This window comes from Xyrauchen texanus, chromosome 27 (genome assembly GCF_025860055.1).
Source record: "Xyrauchen texanus isolate HMW12.3.18 chromosome 27, RBS_HiC_50CHRs, whole genome shotgun sequence".
Lineage (NCBI taxonomy): Eukaryota > Metazoa > Chordata > Actinopteri > Cypriniformes > Catostomidae > Xyrauchen > Xyrauchen texanus.
This window is the reverse complement of record NC_068302.1, coordinates 12,838,561-12,844,560: the sequence shown is the minus strand read 5'-3', so window position 1 is coordinate 12,844,560 and position 6,000 is coordinate 12,838,561.

Here is a 6,000-nt window from a genome sequence, read left to right as displayed (position 1 = left end):
ATTCTGTTTTTGTTGTCAATCACTGGCTGGCAAGATATTTTGGACGTTTGACGTTTTGCATTCTTTTCAAAGTCCAACGGGTTTCTGAGGGAACATCAACCAGCACACCCAATCCAATGAGATGTGAAGACATTTGATTTTATCCAGATGCACGACTACACATCTGTTGGGGAGAATGCAACACAAACTGTTGCAAAAAGACAGTTTTGTGTCATTGACACGCCAAATATTTAAAGCTTGCTTAGAAGTTAGCACACTGTTAAAGGAATAGTACACCCCAAAATTAAAATCTCTCATAATTTACTCAACCTTGTGCTATCCCAGATGTGTATGACTTTCTTCTGATTTCTTCAAATTAAGATTTTCAAAAGAATATTTCAGCTCTGTAGGTCAAGTGAATGGGTGCCAAAATGTTGAAGCTAAAAAAACACAAAGACAGCATAAAAGTAATCCGTACAACTCCAGTGGTTAAATCCATACCTTCTGAAGCAATGGTGTGGGTGAGAAACACATCAATAGTCTTTTTTCACTATTAATTCTCCTCTATGCCCAGTAGATGGCGATATGCACAAAGAATGCGAATCAAAAGAAGCAAAAGAAGCAAAAGAAGAAGAATGTGAAAAGTGGAGCTAGATAGAAAGAACTGACTTAAAAATCAATCTGTTCATCTCTAATTTCACCCACACTTATCATGTTCCTTCTGAAGATATGGATTCAACCACTAGTTGTATGGATTACTTTTACTCTGCCTTTATTTGCATTGTGAGGATCTACAGAGCTAAAATCTTCTGCAAATCTTTGTTTGTGTTCTGATGAAGAAAGAAAGTCATACACATCTGGGATAGCATGAGGGTGAGTAAATGATGAGAGAATTTTCATTTTTGAGTGAATTATTCTTTTAAGATGCTACAGGCATCTAGTCCAGATAAATTAACCTATTTTAAAAGATAATAAGATAATAAGATATTGTTTTCCTGCTATTATCTTTTAGTGATATCCAAAAACATCCAAAAACAAAATCTATGATTTTAGCACCCTACTTTGTGTGGCACCAACAAAAAAACGGTGAAAGGAGGTTGAATTTTTTATCTGCTAATAATCGGTGTACGCGTTCCGAACGCCCAAACTGCTCTTCTCAGTGGCTGAAGCTGGAACTACAAGCATCTGCTTTTTTGAATGGATGTGATGTGAAATGCACAGCGTGTACGATTTTGGGAAACATTTGAGTAGTAATTACATCAATATAATCCTTACCCTAACCCTAACAGTTCAGAGACCAAAACAGCATTCTCTCATTTACATCTTTGCAGATAGCAGGGGCGAACTAGGCCTAAAAATTGGCCCTGGACATTCTGGCACAGAGCGGCCCATCAAACCACAACACACCTCATCATAACACACCGACTCATTTATTCGATTTTACAGCTCAATTTAAGATTTTTGTGTTAAAAAAAAAAAAAAGCTGCTTGTCATTACCAGTGCAAAAAGTGTCCACTGTAAATGTGATGAGTGGTATTTTTAGACAAAGCACTAAAAAATAAGAACTTTATTCACCTTATTTTGCAAGGTGGATGTAAGCAGCAGCTGCATTTCCGCCAAATGTGTGTAAGTTCCTATGGCATTGACTGCAAGGTAAATAAATAGAAGGAGTTTAGTGATATAAGTTTAAAAAACTATCACACAACCACAGGATATACAACAGAATTAAGTGGCAATGTCTGATCATTTCTAACATCAACATTTATTGTAAAAAAGTAAATCACTCACTTGTTGCTGTGTTGCTGTTTTGAAGAGATGGTAATAAAATCTGCTTCTTACTTTTCTGAGATAGTCTTTTCTCCATTTATACAGTATATACCTGCATTACCTCTGATAATGCCTTTATTTATTTATTTCCAAAGATTTCATATGCTGAATGTGAGATCTGCGTGTCTGTTTGTTTACTATGCACCGCTATAAAAGAGAGAATGCTCTCTGACAAGAACAGAGAGTAAAATGCGTTTATTAAGATGAAACAAGATGCCATGTTGGGGCAAATAAAGTTGAAGCAGCATTTCTCCAGCATCTTTCTTCTCTCTGCTGGCTGTATAAAGTTTGTGAAGGCATGTCAGACGGTGTGGAGCACTGTCCATGTCAACGCCTGATTTCATTCATACTGCCTGTGCAACAGTATGATTAAACTATGGCAAAATGTGATAAACTGTAAAACTACAGTATATGCACTCAAAAACAATGTGTTTATGAAAATTATAATTAATGTTAATAATATGTAATAAAAGCCTGTAATCAATAATGTAGTATTTTTGTATAGCTAAAATAGCTGGAAGTGGGTTATACCGGAAGTGGTACACATTCATTCTTGATAACTGATAATGGTGGCACTCTATTTTGCTGAAAAATAAGGTGGATAGATCAGAAATATAATATGTCAGAAAACTTTTTTTCCCAACATACAGGTTAAAGTACAAGGGAAAGTGTGTATTTTAGGTGCTGTGACAAGTCAGCATAAAGATCTTAATCACCTTAGTTAATATGAGTATAATAATAATATGTTATTATACATGTATATATAGCTATACAAGATCATAACATGTGGTTTAAAATAATTAGATGAAGAAAGTTTCACATAGCAAGACACTGATGACAATGCTTAAAATGTCATGTCAATTACCCACATACTGTAAATGTGTAAAAAAAGTTTTTTTTTTTTTTGCCAGAATATGTGCATATATAAATATGTATGTATAAATCTTTAAAAATAGACGAATAAATAAATATACCTCTTAAAATGTAGATCTTTGCAGATATTTTGCAGATTACTTGTTTACATTTTCCCTCTATGTGAGATTGTTGCATCTTTATATCTGCAGTTTTAATTCCTTCCCCAGATTATTCTTGAGAAAAAGTGAAAAGCTCAATGCTTTGACAAATGCTGTTTCTGCTACCCTTTAAACAAAGTAAGCCTCAAAGTCTCAAATAGCCACCAAGTAATCTTTTCATGACTTATTTTCTTCATTTGTATCAGGGCAAGTCATGCTTCAGCTCCCAAAAATGCTTTGCATTACAAATAAATTATCCAAATGACTGTGTACTGCTCATAGCTTTACTGTTTGCTGATTTTATTTACACTACTGTTATTAAGTTGGCTTGTGAGAGCCAACTTACTGAAATCCTACTTAAACTTATTCTTCCGCTTCTTCTTATTCTTCTTAGCGGTGAAATTTCGGTATCTAACTCCTCCTAGAGCTTTTAAGCTACAGGCACCAAACTCGGCACAGACCTTCAGACTAATCCCGAATAGTGTGCTATATCTTTTCTAACTGATCGGACTTACGGTTTTCCTAAAAATGACGATCAAACTCGGAAAAAACTCCCATTGACTTAACATTGCGGAATGTTCAGAAATTTAAATCCCAACTGACATTTTCACACACACAGACAAAAAGGGCCTGTCAGCCCTGCATCTCTCCCTCTCTCTCTCCCTCAGAGGATTTATTTTATCAAGCAGCCAAAAAGTAATGACCTAAAATCTTCATAGCCACACGCTAAAACATGCTAAAAGCGTCTTAGCATCATGCTAACACATGCTAGCATTGACTAGTGAAGTGCTAAAACAAGTTAAAAATGTGCTAGCATCATGCTAAAATTGCCTAGCGAAGTGCTAAAACATGCTTAGCATCATGTTAACACATGTTAGCATTGCCTAGCGAAGTCGCTAAAACATGCTAAAAGCGTCTTAGCATCGCCTAGCGAAGTGCAAAAAATGCTAAAAGCGTCTTAGCATCATGCTAACACATGCTAGCATCGCCTAGCGGCGTTAAACATGCTAAAACGTCTAGCATCATGCTAACACATGCATCGCTAGCGGTCTAAAGCATCTATAACGTCTAGCATCATCTACATGCTAGCATCGCCTAGCGATGTGCTAAAAATGCTTAAAACGTGTTAGCATAATGCTTAACACATGCTAACATCGCCTAGCGAAGTGCTTAAAACATGCTAAAAGCGTCTTAACATCATGCTTAACACATGCTTAGCATCGCCTAGCGAAGTCTTAAAACATGCCAAAAGCGTCTTTAGAATCATGTTAACACATGCTCGCATCGCCTAGCGAAGTGCTTAAAACATGCTAAAAACATGCTTAGCATCATGATAACACATGCTTAGCATCAGCCTAGCGAGTGCTAAAAACATGCTAAATAAGCGTCGCTTAGCATCATGCTTAAACATGCTAAAATGCTAGCATCATGATAACACATCTAGCGCAAGTCGTCTAAAACATGCTAAAAGCGTCTGCTAGCAATGCATCGCTAGTGGCTAAACATCCAAAATGTCTAGCATCATCTAGCACATGCTAGCCTAGCAAGTGCTAAAAATGCTAAAAGCGTGCTTAGCATCATGTTAACACATGCTTAGCATCGCCTAGCGAAGTGCTAAAAATGCTAAATACGTCTTAGCATCATGATAACACATGTTAGCATCGCCTAGCGAAGTGCTTAAAACATGCTAAAAGCGTCTTAGCATCATGCTTAACACATGCTAGCATCGCCTAGCAAAGTGCTAAAACATGCTAAAAACGTGCTAGCATCATGCTAACACATGCTAGCATCGCCTAGCGGAGTGTTAAAACATGCTAAAAACGTGCTAGCATCATGCTAACACATGCTAGCTTCACCTAGCAAAGTGCTAAAACATGCTAAAAACGTTTCTATCTATCTATGTATCTATCTGAGTGTCTATCTCTCTATCTATCTATCTATCTATCTATCTATCTATCTATCTATCTATCTAGCAACTAAGTTAAACTTTAAACTACTTTAAACTACAAACTACTTTAAACTTTAAACTAGTTTAAACTACAAACTAATTTAAACTTTAAACTACTTTAAACTATAAACTACTTTAAACTATAACTACTTTAAACTTCTTCAAACTTTCTGGTCCAAACTTTCACAAGCCAACTTAAAGTTTGTCACGACAAACTTTTTTTCTAGTTGTATTTGTTGTTATAATTTAGTTTATTAAATTTTCTTTTGGTTATGAGGTCTGTGCATGCATATTTGAGCACAAGGCGGCCGCCATAAATCGCCTGTATGATGGACTGGTACTTGTGCAGCAGTGAGCCGGCCCAATTTACCTAGCGGCCACGGGAAAAAGCCCGGTGCTCCCCATGGCCAGTCTGGCCCTGGCAGATATTACAAATTTGTATATGATCTGGAATGTAACATCAAAGCCACAGCACAGGTGATTTTCGGAGCTGTATGATGGTGCTTGTCCGGATCTCATGTCTTTAAGTGGAAAAACATTATAAACTAACACACCGATTCTAGTGTGATCATCTTGGAACATAAAAACTGAATGTTGCATTTCCCCTACATGCGCCTCAAAGACAAGCTTCACATTACCATTGGAGATTTGCCAGCCTAGTCCAATTACCTACACCTAAACCAGAACCCTAATTATAACCATTATACCCATATTCAGAGATTTATTATAGACAATGCTTTAAAGGTTCATATCAACTTTGAACATTTTAACAGCAAGCATTAACTGGTCTTTTCAGTTCTGGAGAATTACCAAGTCAACTTTTCAACTGTGTTTTTTCTTTGTAGAAAACGTTTTTCTAAATAATTTTGGAATGCACCGTACCTTATACATAATATATACCTTATACATAATATTTGCTTGCAAAGCAAGTTCAAAAATGAAAATTCCCTCTCCCTAAGGCATTTTCATTCTTGAAAGGGATAGATAACAGATCTAACCCCACCGTCAGTTTTCAATGGCTTTTTTTAAGTAAGATATACTGTATCATCAGATCAGTTTATTATCCTCAGCATGGACTCAGAGCTATGGAGAACTACGTACATAACCGTTATACACTAATGGTCAAATGTTTTGAAACACTTACTCATTATTTATTATATATATATATATATATATATATATATATATATATATATATATATATATATATTAGAATGATCGTGAAGTCATAAG